The sequence below is a fragment of the Oryctolagus cuniculus genome, unplaced genomic scaffold, assembly GCF_964237555.1.
Source record: "Oryctolagus cuniculus unplaced genomic scaffold, mOryCun1.1 SCAFFOLD_59, whole genome shotgun sequence".
NCBI lineage: Eukaryota > Metazoa > Chordata > Mammalia > Lagomorpha > Leporidae > Oryctolagus > Oryctolagus cuniculus.
In genome coordinates, this window is record NW_027208260.1 from 89031 (window position 1) to 104177 (window position 15147).

At 38.3% G+C, this 15147-nt stretch overlaps 1 pseudogene; it reads right to left on the minus strand.

Moving 5' to 3' along the window:
* Positions 1 to 12584: 12584 nt before the first annotated feature.
* On the minus strand, positions 12585 to 12652 carry LOC138848091 (U6 spliceosomal RNA; annotated as a pseudogene).
* Between the last annotated feature and the right edge of the window lie 2495 nt (positions 12653 to 15147).

The window sequence follows — 15147 nt, forward strand, 5'->3', positions numbered from 1 at the left end:
GTCAAGGGTATACGAGTAGCTGTGCTCCCCTGCTAGAACCTCAAAACAAGCTCTCAAGGTTTTGGTTTTATATTTAGACTTTTAATTAACCTTGAGTTGCTTTTGCATAGTGTATGAGGTGTTGGGGTATCTTTTCAGGCTTCTACATATGGATAATCACTTTCCTTTAAACCATTTGCTAAGGGGATTCTTCTTTCTCCTGTTTGTTTTCTTTCTTTTATTAAATAGGGGTTGGCTGTAGAAAAGTCAGTTTATTTCAGCTGCCTATTTTTTCCATTGAACTATGTGTCTGTTTTTCCAACAGTGCTAACACTGCTTCTATTTTTTTTTAAGATTTCTTTATTTGAAAGGCCAGATGCTTCTTCCAAGTCTCTCATGTGGGTGCCAGCACCCAAGAACATGGTCCATCTTCCACCAATTTCCCAGGTGCATTAGTAGGGAGCTGGATTGGAAGTGGAGAACCTGGTCTTCGAGCAACAACATATGGGATACATGCACAGCAGGACAAGGCATTAACCTACTACACCACAGCATCAAACCCTTCCTTATTTACTTCTGCTGTGATCTTTCATTATTCACTTTTCTACTGCCCCACAACTTGACTCATTCCTGTTTTTTTTTTTTTTTCTGGGTCCTGGAGGATGGTAGTAGGTTGCTTCTGGGATATCTTTTTTTTTATGTTAGTAGGTACTTGGTAATCTAAAATCATAGTTTTTACTTTCTATATTTCTCTGCTAATCACGAGGACCTTCTAGATGACAGCAGAAAATGCTAGCAGAAATGAGGATATATTAATTTGCTAAGAAAATACCACAGAGAATATGATTTAAATCATGGAATTTTACTTCTCAGAGTTGTAGAGCTTGAAAATATCAGATCAAGGTGCTAATAGGCTCGATTTTTCCAGAAGCCCTTCTCTGATGTGACAGACACATCTATCATTTGATCTGCTTAAAAGCACTTTCTTCAGGTAGAGTTATGTTGGTGGTTAGCACTTCAGTGTTTGAGTTTTAGGGAGGCACATTTCAGTCCACAACAGCAAAGGGGCCCTGTGGTCTACTTCAATGACAGCCATCTCGGCGGAGGATAGAAAGTTTGAAATCAGCATTAGGATTTCTCACATTATTACTGTCAGTGCTATCTCCATCAAATGTGCATTCATGTACACACAAACAAAACTACCTGTACACATAAACACATTCAACAGTGGAAATGCCTGATGGTTGTGTACAGATAACATCAATATAATAATCCATAAGATGGCCTATTAGCAGACATTAAAAGAGAATTAGAAAGAATGACAACAAAATCTGCAGTTACCTATATTTATGTCTATATGTATGATATTCAGTATTTATAGTTGCTAAAAGATGAATACTGATGTGTGGAAATAAAAGCTAAACCTTACCTTGCAATATTGCAGCCTAGTCTACATGAAAGATGTCTTCCTAAAACCTTTCCCTGGGCCCACTCTGTGGCATAGTAGATTAAGCATCCACCTGCAGCACCAACATCCCACATGGGCACCAGTTTGAGTCCCTGCTCCTGCACTTCCAATCCAGCTCTTTGCTAATGGCCTAGGAAAGCTCTGGAATATGCCCTGAGTTCTTGGGCCCCTGCACCCATGTGAGAGACCTGGAGGAAGCTGCTGACTCCTGGCTTCTGGCACCTGGCTTCAGATCGGCCCAGCTCCAGCCATTCTGGCCATTTAGGGGTGAACCAGTGGATAGCAGACCTCTCTTTCTCTTCCTCTCTATATCTGTCACTCTGCCTCACAATAAAGAAATACATTTTTTAAAAACTTTTCCCTTTTTAAATTTCTTAATTGTTTTAAAGATTTATTTATTTATTTATTTACAAGTCGAGTTACAGACAGAGAGGAGAACCAGAGAGAAAGAGGGAGGTCTTCCATCTGATGTTCACTCCCTAATTGATTGCAACTGCCATAGCTGTGCTGATCCGATGCCAGGAGCCAGGAGCTAGTTCCAGGTCTCCCAGATCGGTACAGGGGCCCAAGGACTTGGGCCATCTTCTACTACTTTGCCAGGCCATAGCAGAGAGCAGGATCAGAAGTGGAGCAGCTGAGTATTGAACCGGCCCCCATATGGGATGCTGGAGCTTCAGGCGAGGGTGTTAACCTGCTCCACCACAGCACCAGTCCAACATTTTAAATTTCTGATACTCTAAAGTAGCAAAGGACTGCATTACATCTAGGAAAGATGTATTTAAAAATTATAAATCTAGTGCATTTTAGCAGAAGTCCTAACAAATACTTCTGATTTTCTCAACATTATGTATAAATAAATGATAGAATGAGTCATTGTCAGATTAATAGAAGGAGTTTGAGAGGATTGTCTCTCTTTCAATTGTGTTGAATAGTTTGAGAAGCATTAGCTCTTTAAAAGACTTGTAGAATTCAATAGTGAGGCTGTCTGATCCTGGACTTTTCCTTGTTGGGAGGGTCTTTATTACTCATCCAATCTCTGTCTTGGTTTTTGATTTGTTTAGCTTTTCTATGTGTCTTCATGACTCAATTTTGGTATATTGTGTATGTCCAGGAATCTGTTGATTTTTCCTCTAGGTTTTCCAATTTGTTAACCATCACAACAGATGCCCGCATCATATATTGCAGTGCTAATCTGCGTTTTGGGTACTCCACTTCCAAATCAGTTTCATGTTAATATCCCTGGGAAGCAATGGATAATAGCTCAAATTCTTTCCTTCTTGTCATCTAATTTGGAGAACTGTAACCTCAATGGGGACTTGAAACCTGGTCTTGCACAGTGGTAGCCATATAGAAAGTGAACCAGCAGATGGGAGATCTCTCTGCTTCTCTTTCCTTCTCTCTTTGTCTCTGTGTCTCTCTGCCATTTTTTATCATATTAAAATATTTAATTACTTATTTGAAAGAGTTACAGAGAGAGGGAGAGACAGAAATCTTCCACCACCTAATTCATTTTTGAGATGACTTTAATAGCCAGAGTGTGGCCAGGTTGAAGCCAGGAGCTTTTCCTCCGATGTGCGTGGCAGCATCCCAGCCACTTGGGCCAACTTTCCCTGCTTTTTCAGTCCATTGGTAAGGAGCTGGATCAGAAATGGAATAGCTGGTACTTGAACTGGTGCACGTAGAGGATGCCAATGTAACAGATAGCAACTTTGTCCACTGCACCACAACCACCAGCTCCTCTTTCTGCCTTTCCAATAAATAAATCTTTTGAAAAAGAATTTAAGGTAGTAAAAGTAATCATGACTGAGCAATGACAAATTTATTGAAGTGATCGACTTTCTTAAAGGTCTATTTATGAATTTGAAAGGCAGCACTAGAAAGAGAGAGTGGGAGAGATGGATCTTCCTCCTGGTTTGTTCGCTCCTCAAATGGCTGCAGTGACTGTGGCTAGGCCAGACTGATATCAGGAGCCAGGGGCTTCTTCCAGGTCTCTCACATGGGTGCAGGAGCCCCAATATTTGAGTCACCCTGTGCTGCTTTTCCAGACACATTAGCAGGGAACTGGATCCGTTTGGAGCATTAATGTCTATGATACTCTCCTTGCAGTTGAAGGATTTAGAATCCATTTCAATTATGGGTGGGCCAAGTACAACAGCTCCCAATTGTCCAAGGTTTGGATTAGATGGGTTCTGAGAAATTTTGTTAAAATAGTTATTAATCATAACTCTCAGTTTAAGCTTTTCTTACCAAATTTTCATGTTTGCTGATGTTTATATCTATGGGAAAATTGGGTCTCTGGATTGCAACCAATGAAAGCATCCAGACTAACAGTAATAAGGTCAACAGTCAGCAGAATGATGTCCAGCTGAACTGAAATAGCTTTTCTTATTTGGTAGAGGGGTTACCTCCTGCATTATACTGACATACTGACATAGACAGTAGATATTGGAGCCTGTCTCTTCTGCCAAATGGAGAATGCCGCATTTTGATCCATCATATATATATTTATATATTATAATCTATATTATATATTTCTATACATAATATAGAATTACATATAATTATCATAAATATATAATATATAATTATATATAAATATTATATATGAATTTATTTATATATAAATATATAATTATTTCTGATCCAGCTCCATACCAATGGATTGAAAAACCAGTGAAAGATGGTCCAAGTGCCTGGGTTGCTGCCACACACATTGGAGGAGGAGCTCCTGACTTCAACCTGGCCACACTCTGGCTATTGAAGTCATCTCAATAATATATATATATGATATATACAATAGTTATAATAAATTATATAATATTATCTGTTTATAATTATTATATATTATATAATATATGATAAAGCATAATATATTTTATATATGCATATATTTATATACATAAATATATATAAATAAATGTAAATATATATATATATAGAATTTATTTACGTATTTGACAGGTGTACTTACAGACAGTGAGAGGAAGAGACAGAGAGAAAGGTCTTCCATATGCTCATTTACTCCCCTAATGACTGCAATGTCTGCAGCTGGGCCAATCTGAGCTAGGAGCTTCCAGGTCTCCCACATTTTGGCAGGGACCAAAGCACTTGGAACAGCTTCTACTGCTTTCCCAGGCTATTGCAGAGAGCTGGATGGGAAAAGGAGAAATGGGGACTAGAACTGGTGCTCATATGGGGTGCCAGCACTGCAGGTAAAGGATTACACCACTGCACCACAGTGCTGGCCCCAGTCTATCCTTTATTAAGGAGATCTCAGTAATCATGTTCAGGTATTGCTGTCCTATATTCATGGCCAAAGTCCTAGCAGGCAACATGGTTTGGAGAATCGTAAGCACAAGGTGTGTAGGAGACTTCATTTCTCATACAGCACAGTTAATAACAAGGTTCCAAGAGGGGAAATTACTTGCATCATAGTCTTTGAGAACTAATGGACATCACAGGTGATCTAAAGAATTTAGAAGGTTTGTGAGCCCCTAGAGTGAAAAAGTCACTGGGAGCACAAGGACAGTGCCTAGAGTTTATTTTGATGGATTTTAGCCCCTTTCATTGGAGGGAGGCCCGAAGAAGCTGGACTGATTAGTAAACCTCAGAAGTGTCTTTTCAATGTGAAGGCAAACTGAGACTGAGGGGTTTTTGGAAAAACGTTGAACAAAAGACATTTCCCACACGTGGTTAAGACACATCATTTATCTACTGATTTTCATCAGATCTGTTAACATTAGGTATAAGGTACGGTGGACATGGTGGATGGCATATAGCAATATGATTTTAGTAATATATCATGAGGTGCTTTTTTTAAATGGATTTAGCAGGTAAAATTGGGCTACCTAATGGGATGTAGCTGGAATAATCACCTTTTTGTTAAATAAATCTGAGGTAATAAATGTTAGTGTATGAAGACATTGAGTTTTCTTTTATTGGGCCTTCTTGGTTATTTTAATCTGGGATCTGCGAATTCTCATTTTCTTTATTTTATTCCTCATCATGTCGGACCAACTCTGCTGCTTTGGGGATTTTTTTAGTACATCTGACATTTGGAAATTTAGACAATAGTATAGTTAAAATGAGATGTACCAAGTAAAGTATTTATTTTTATTCTGATACATATTTTGGAATTCTTCTAAAATTCCTATTGAGTATCCTTGTTAAATTTAGTTGCATCCCAGGTTAAGACTTATTGGAGGCAGGCTCCATGGCTCAATAAGCTAATCCTCCACCTGCGGTGCAGGCACACCAAGTTCTAGTCCTGCTGGGAGAGCCAGATTCTGTCCCAGTTGCTCCACTTCCAGTCCAGCTCTCTGCTATGGCCCAGGAGTGCAATGGAGGATGGCCAAAGTGCTTGGGCCCCGTACCTGCATGGGAGACCAGGAGGAAGCACTTGGCTCCTGGCTTTGGATCAGCGCCATGTGCCAGCCGCAGCACACTGGCGGCAGCGGTCACTAGGGGGTAAACCAACAGAAAAAGGAAGACCTTTCTCTCTGTCTCTCTCACTGTCCACTCTGCCTGTCAAAATAAAAAATAATTTTTATAAAAAGACTTATTGGAGCCACTTTAGTGATTACACCCATGAAACTTTGTTAATAAATGCAACTAGAACCTGGGAAAATTGATGTATATCTTATGCTGTAGAGACTTAAGATTGAACATCTTTTTTATCTTTTTTAATTATATAATTTAAAAACAAATTTTAGATTTTTTTTTTTTACTTTACTAAGTCACAGCTCTGGCCCCATTAATATGACTTAACAATGTTTTTTCCTCTCAGACTTATCTCTATTGTTTCAGTTAACTGCATGCCTTTTCTTTACATTCAGATTCCCTCAGCTGTCAAAGCTTATTCATCTTAATTCTGTTGTTCCTATTTCCCTCCCTTTTATTCTGTCCCTAGGCTAATTGAGATCATGATTCTCCATTCCTTCTGTGTGGTGTCACAGTAGGCTTGAAGTGTTCTTTTTCTCTTCTGATTTCTAAAGAAAGAAATTATGTATTCCCCCAGTTTAGATATTTTAATAAAGCACTCTAAAACAAAGGTTAAATGTTCTTAATTTGACAAGAATTTTCAGGGCCAGTGGTGTGGCATAGTGGGTAGAGCCACCACTTGCAGTGCTGGCAGCTCATATGGATCCAGATCTCTGCTATAGCCTGGGAAAGCAGTAGAAGATGGCCCAAGTCCTGGGCCCCTGCACCCATGTGGGAGACCTGGAAGAAGCTCCTTGCTCCTGGCTTTGGATTGGCACAACTCTGGCCATTGCAGCCAACTGGGGAGAGAACCAGTGGATGGAAGACCCCTCTCTCTTCTCTGCCTCTCTCTGTGCAACTCTGACTTTCAAATAAATAAATAAATCTTTTAAAAAAAGATTTTTTTCTAATTTTAGATTTGTTCTACTTCATTGCCACTTCAGGGTGTGTGTAAGGAGTGCATATCCAGTTTTTCTATTTTGGAATTTGGGGATTTTGTATTAGCTCTGCTGTGTATTCATTTTTCTTGAGCATTGGTGATATCTTCTCCTTAGTTGTATTAAGAGAGAGAGCAATAGCCCTCATGTCTTTTTAGGTAAGTAAGACATATTAAAAACAGAGCATTCAGTATACATTCATAGTATTTTGACTTGTTCAATTGATTTACGTGACCTCCCTTGGACATTCTTGGTCTCTGCTGTACAACTTTCTATACTCATTAATTCTTTGATATTCTCAAATCCAGAAAATGAATGACTCAACAGCTGTGTTCCTGTATTTGCTGGGATTCAGGGTAAGAAGCAAAGTGGAGGTGTTCAGGAATCTACAGGTACATGCTACATAGCAAAGCACATCATTTCCTATACAAAGTGACTGGGAAATCCAGAATCTTTTGCACACATATTGGATCCTGAACTATTACTGGACTATTCAGTAAGATTTTAATGTATTTATTTTCTGTGTGTGTGTTTGTATTTCTAAATAAACTCTGCTGGGCTACTTAACATTAACATGTATTGCAGAATTCTTTCATCAGTTTTTACTTTTAAAAAGTTTCTCTTTCAGTTTTATGGGAGAGGGTAGAAGTTTCCTGCTATGTAACTGAAAATTCATTCATTCATTAAAGTTAAAAATATTTGTTGCAAATTGGTAGAATACTATTAATTCTCATGTGATTTACATGAAACTAAATACATTCTCTATTTTGTTTTGCTTAAAATTTCCGCATGTGTGGACTTCTTTTTTCCTTCTTGCCCCAAATCCCTTTTTGTATTGGGATGGCAAATGGGTTTTACACTGGAGAAAACATGTTATTTTGGCAAAGAAGTACTTAGCGTTCCTGCTTCAAGTATTCAAATATTGCATTGGAAATCAGTATATTTGTTTACTGTACAAATGTCCTTCATACAATTTTGTAATCTTCTGGGATGGGAGAGGAAGCAGGAAATAGGAGGATTATGGGTGGGAGGGATGTTTTGGGGGAGGGGAAGCCACTGTAATCCAAAAGCTGTACTTTGGAAATTTATATTTATTAAAAAAATTAAACAATTTTGTAATCTTCATCTTCCTTTTTATTTCATCCTTTTTTTAAAAAAATTCATTTATTTTACTTGAAAATCAGAGTTACACAGAGAAGGAGAGAGAGAGAGCAGTCTTCCAACCGCTGGTTCACTCCCCATTTGGCCACAATGGCTGGAGCTCTGCCAATCCAAAGCCAGGAGCCAGCAGCTTCTTTTGGGTCTCCTATGCAGGTGCAGGAGCCCAAGGGCCTGGGCCATCCTCTACTGCTGGATAGTAAGTCTTACTTGCCTAAAAAGATGGATAGTAATTTGAGTAGCCAGGACTTGAACTGGCACCCAATTGGAATGTCAGCACTGCAAGCCACAGCTCTACTTGCTACTCCACAGCATCGGCCCCCTAAATTCTTATGAGTATTGCTACACGATTGGAATTTATAATTGATAATGCTGAACAATTGAAACTGTCTTATTTACAATTGTAGGACTGGATATGGCAGTTCTACTTGAAGTAAAGTATGTAGACTGCTTATTGTATGATTTTCGGAAAAGCATGTATTTATATATAACAGCAGATCTGTTAATCATTTAAAAGTGAATTGTCATGATTACCCAGATGTAAAGAATGCAATATGTGCTAATGAGTTAGCAGTCACAGACATTTAGAATTAGAGGGATTTTAGAACTTTTTCAATACTGCAGTTTTTATGAAAAACTAATAATTTTTTTTATTTGACAGGTAGAGTTATATACAGTGAGAAATCAGAAAGGCCTTCCTTCCATTGGTTCAGTCCCCAGATGGCTGCCACAGTTGGAGCTGTGCCCATCCAAAGCCAGGAGTCAGGTGCTTTCTCCTGGTCTCCCATCTGGGTGCAGGGCCCAAGCACTTGGGCCATCCTCTACTGCCTTCCCGGGCCATAGCAGAAAGCTGGACTGAAAGAGGAGCAACCAGGACTAGAACACTTTGCCCATAAGGGATACCAGCACCACAGGTGGAGAATTAACCAAGTGAGCCACGGCGCTGGCCCCCGATAAATTTACTCTTAACAAAATATCAAAATATCTTATTTAGTATAAAGTTAGTAGTGAAAAGAGACTACCTTGTTGAACACAGAAATTTGAGATTATATTTCTTGGTATTAATTTGCATCTTAAGGCTTATTGCCTAGTTTATTTCAATATTTCAATCTAATATTACTAATAATATCTTGTACTTAGTGGTTCACTGTGTGCCAGACAATATTCTTTTGATTTTTTAAAAGATTTATTTATTTATTTATTTGGAAGTCCGAGTTACACAGATAGTGAACAAGAGGAAGAGAGAGAGTTCCTCCATCTGCTTTTTCACTCCCCAGATGACCTAAAAGGTCAGAGATATGCCAATCTGAAACCAGGAGCCAGGACCTCTTCAGGGTCTCCCATGCAGATTCAGGGGCCCAAGGACTTGGGCCAACTTCCTACTGCTCTCCCAGGCTATAGCAGACAGCTGAATGGAAAATGGAGCAGCCTGGACTTGAACCGGCCTCCATATGGGATGCCCCCACTGCATGCAGTGGCTTTACTAGCTACACCACAGCACTGGCCTCAAGACAATGCTCTAAAATGATGCATTAATTATTCCCAAATATTGAAAAGTGGCATGGTACACATTTGAATGTGTTGTTTTGTACTAGTTGTAGAAACAGTTTAAAATATATTTATATTTAAAAATGTAAGCTTTGATCTAAAGGTTTACTTTCCCTTAAGGTGCCTGTTTGGAAACTGAGAGATCATTGAAGTCTCAAGATAGAGTACAACTGATCTTATCCAAGCCTCCTTTATCACATGAGGATGCTAAATGCCAAGCCCAGAGAAGTAAAGTGAATTGTTCAAGGTCACATAGGTAAGTTGTGGCAGGGATAATTCTGTATTAGCATTAGGTATCCTGATACATAGGCCACTGTTCTGTCAATTTTGTACTCCTTCTGGAGTTAAAGATTCTAAGTTGTGGAAAATTGAATTTGGAAATTTAGTGGTTGCTATGTTGTTATGGTGAGAAATTTCTGTGTATAGCTATGAGTTGCTTAAATTTTATTCAATATATTTTTCTAGTATGTTTGCTATTTATTTGAAATGTATAACAAATAGCTTCATCTATTTGCCAAAAGAATTTTTTAAAGATTTATTTATATTATTTGAAAGTCAGAATTACACAGAGAGAGAAGGAGAGGCAGAGAGAGTGGTCTTCCATTCACTGGTTCACTCCACAGTTGGCCTCCATGGCTGCAGCTGTGCTGACTGGAAGGCAGGAACCAGGAGCCTCTTCCTGGTCTCCTATGCAGTTGCAGGGGCCCAAGGACTTGTACCATTTTATAGTGTTTCCCAGGCCATAGCAGAGAGCTGGATAGGAAGTGGAGCAGCCAGGTCTTGAACTGATGCCCCTATGGAATACCAGCACTGCAGGTGGCAGCCTCACCCACTATGGCACAGTGCCAGCCCTTGCCAAAAGAATTTATAGAAGCTATTCCATATATACACTTAACAATTATTTAGTTACTTGACATGAACTATCCCTGCATATTTGAAAATTTTGAATGGTATCACTTGGGTTTTAAGAATGTTATATTTTAGGTCTCTTAATATTTTTAGTGATGATGTTTTAAAAGCCCTTCCTGTTTTATGAAAAATGATAAGGATTTTGTTTTACAATGGCCATAGTATTACTACTTAAAGCAATAGATTAAATAACACTTTTAAACAAAGTCATTTAATACTAAATTCTAACACACTGGTATATTTTAAAGTGAGAAACTGGATTTCTTTCAGATATTCTAAAGAAGAATGATAATCAAAATTGAAGACATCTACAGTTTTTAATCACTTGTTTTAAATATTGGTCATAATGGTCCAATTTTGAGTTTAATTTTAATTAGCTTTTAAATGATTCAATATGTTTTATAGAAAAAATTCGGAGAACATAATTATATACTCAACCTCCCTCCCTTCTTTTTCCTTCTTTGTCATTTTTTTTAGCTTATGAAATGACATTTTCAGTTTACATTACATTAAAAACGGTTGTTGAATCAAGGGACAAGTTTAACAGGCAAAAAGCAAAAAGATCGTAATTTAGAGGGAATACAGACAATGGCTCTAAACAATATTTGAATATCACATCTAAACAATATTTGAATAAATTGATAAATATTTTAATTTCTCCTACTAAAATGCTCAAAGTCTTTAATTATTTATCAAATATTAGTGCAAAATTATGGATTTAAATGATCCCAAAAAGTGATGAATTTTTGTGTAATAAAGTCCAATTTTTGTCAAGGCTTTTTGACAGTCTCACAGAAAACTTATGTTTGTGAATGGGAAGAATAATACCAAAATATCCATACTACCAAAAGCAATTTGCAAATTCAATGCAATCCCAATCAACATACCAACGATGTTCTCAGAGCTAGAAAAAATGATGCTAAAATTCACATAGAAACATGAGAGATGCTTAACATCTAAAGCAATATTATAAAGCAAAAAAAAGCTGGAGACATCACACCATATTTTAAGACATATTACAGGGGTCAGCACTATGACAAAGCAGGTAAAGTCACCGTCTGCAGTGCTGGCATCTCATATGGGTGCCAGTATGTTTCCCAGCTGCTCCACTTCTTATACCCCTCTCTGGTATAGCCTGAGAAAAAAGTAGAAAATGGCCAAAGTCTTTGGGCCCCTGCACCTGCATAGAGACCTGGAAGAAGCTCCTGACACTTGGATTCAGATCAACAGAGCTCCGGCCATTGTGGCCATTTGGGGAGTAAACCAGTGGATGGAAGACCTCTCTCTCTCTCTGCCTCTACCTCTCTGTAACTCTGCCTTTCAAATAAATATACTGCAAAAAAAAAAAAAAAAAAGAAGAAGAAGTGTTAGCACTGATATAATAACAGACACATAGTTCAATGGAAAAGACTTGGTAGCATAGAAATAAACCCAAATTTCTACCAGCAACTCATATTTAACAAAGGAACTAAAATGAACTGGAGAAAGAAGAATCTCTTTCACAAGTGGTGCAGAGGAACTTGATTATCCATATGTAGAAGCCTGAAAAGAGACTCCAACATCTCTTACACTATGTGAAAGTGAACTCACAGTGAATTAAAATGTAATCATAAGACCCAAACCCAAGTAAACATAGGGAAACTCTAAATATTGTCAACACACAATAGCTTTTGGGTAAGATTCCAATAGCAATAGTCACAAAAATAAAAACAGAGACATTTGAGTATATCCAACTAAGATACTTCTTCACAACAAAGTAAACATCAGAGTGTAGATACAATGAACAGATGGCAGGAAAAATTAAAACTCTGAATGTTTACAGATTTCCAGAGCATTTACATGAATTGGAAAAACTCCAAAAAATACAGTGAAGAAACAGGCAAGGATCTGAATAGACATTTCTCAGAAGAAATGTACATGGTCAAAACATGTGAATATGCCCGATGTCACTAGCCATTATGTAAATATAAATCAGAACACCATATCAGTCTCCAACACCTGTGGGAGAATACAACACTCAGGTGTTTGTGTGTGCAGCAAGTGGGTTTAGAGGACCCTGTTCACCTCTGGAGAGCAGAGTCTACAGGGAGGTAAAGAAACCTTACTGCGCAGGGGCATGCTAATCTTCTCTGTATCGTTCCAATTTTAGTATATGTGCTGCCGAAGCGAGCACATGTGCTGCCGAAGCGAGAAAGAGATGAAAAGAATTTATCTCAACTAGCCACTAATATTCAAGAAAAAAGGTCTTCAGGAAAGCCAACTCAACTGACATTTTCATGTCATTGTTAAATAAAGGAAAAATTATCTAGGTTCAGCAATACGTAGTTTATAAGAGAAAGACTACAGAGTAATTTCCTTGGCATAGAAATAACTTTGTCTTTTTTTTTTTATCTATGAGGGCTTGCTATCACCACCACACACCCACATCCCATATACAAATGTCTGGCTTGAGTGGTAGCTTCTCTGCTTTGAGGCAAGTTTCTGCTAGTGTGCACCCTGGGAGGAGACGGAGGATGGCAGAAGTGCTTGGGTCCCTGCACCCAAATGGGACATCCAGAATGAATTCCCAGTTCCTGGTTTTGGCTTGGTCAAGCTTTGGCTATTGCAAGTGTCTGGGGAGTGAAGCAGTGGTTCCCTCTTCCTGTCACTCTGCCTTTCAAATCAATAACTGTTGTTGGTAATGACTAATAATGATATTCACTGATTGTCAAATTTTGAATCTATTAATTATAGACAATTTCTCTTTGTATTTTTAAACTTTCATAATGTTCTGTAGCCAATTTCATCACTAGAAATAAAAACTTTTCCTCAAAAAAAAAAAAAGAAACCTTACTGCTTTCCTAATGTGCTTATTAAGTTCTTGACCAGCGCCTGTTAGTCTTGCCACAAACTTTCTAGTCTTACTACTTTCCTTCTTCTTCTTCTTCTCTGTGACTTGTAAAATAGTATACATTCTATATACTGTGGATACTTTTGATTTATTTTATTCCTTCGGTCTCCTATGAAGTTCCTCCACAAAAGCACAGCCCTCAAAATATTCATTCATTTATGCAGTCTGCAGATTTCATGAGCTACTAAATTCCAAGTAGTATGTTAAAGGCAAGATCTGGGCCTAAGAGAAAAGTGGTCTAAATTCTGTGCCTAGAAGAGGATTTGGGACATAGTAGAACTTCAGTGAAGTGCTATGTGAATGACATGCACTCATTAAATGAGTAATCTAAAGCATACACTTCATTTAAGCAACACAGCAGCCCTACTCACCTCAGGTAGAGCAATTGAGAGGAATAATGTGAACAAAAATAAGACATCAATAAGTTGAATAATAACAGAGAAAAAACAAAATGAGATAGATGCCAACATTACTGAGCTATTTTTGAGGAATTAAATTGATAGAGGGGCTGGCATTGTGGCCAAGTGGGGAAAGCTGCAATCTGTGAGGCCAGCATAACATCTGAGTTCCACTTTGAGTTTAGGAATCTCCACTTCCAATTTAGCTCACTGCTAAACACCTGGGAAACCAGCAGAAGATGGACGAAGGACTCAGGTCCTTGCCACTCATGTGGGAGACTTGGATGAAGCTCCTGACTCCAGCATGCCCCAGGCTCAACTGTTGAAACTCTCTGGGGTGTGAGCCAGCAGATGAAAGCTATCTATGTCTTTCCCTCTCTCTCTAAATCCACCTTTCAAATAATAAAGATTTAATAAACAAATTAACTGATTTCAAAATACACAAAAACATCATTTTTATGCCAAACTGATAAAAAATAACAAATGCTAGAGAGCACATGGGAAAAGAAAACCACCATATATGGTAGGTGAAAACACAAGTTAGTACAGATGTTATGCAGAACAGTATGGTCATTCCTTATAAAGGATAAAAATTGGGGCTGGCGCTGTTGTGCAGTGAGTTAAAGCCCTGGCCTGAAGGGCCAGCATCCCATTTGGGTGCCAGTTCTAGTTCCAGCTGCTCTTCTTCCAATCCAGCTCTCTGCTATCTCCTGGGATAGCAGTAGAAGATGGCCCAAGTCCTTGGGCCCATGCACCCATGAGGGAGACCCAGAGGAAGCTCCTGTCTCCAGGTTTCAGAATGGCATAACTCTGGCCTTTGTAGTCATCTGTAGAGCGAACCAGCTAATGGAGGACCTCTCTGTGTCTCTACCTCTATTGTAACTCTTTCAAATAAATAACAAAAATTAAACTAAGATAAAAATTGACCTACCATGTGAGAGTTATCTTGCTCTTGGCTATATAGAATAAGGAAATTTTATTAGAAGGAAAGGAGGAGAGCATATCAAAGATACAGCAATTTTCCCATAACACAGCCACTATAACACAGTTCACTGCAGCCAGGATGTGAAACCAATCTAGCTGTCCATCAGTGAAAAACAATGGACAGGGCAACCTCTTTTAGATACAAAAAAAGAACAAAATATTATTAAATTAATTGAAATAAGCCAGAAGCAGGAACACAAATGTCACCTGGTCCTTGTCGCATGTGGAAGTGAAAGAAAATAATGGATCTGAACACAGAACTGTGATTACTAGAGGCTGAGAAGGGAAGCAGCTAGGGATAGAGGGGGATTGGATAATAGGTATCAAAAATCAAAGAGGCAGAAAGAACTTCTGGTGTTCCATAATATAATGAGATGACTACATTCAACCATATTA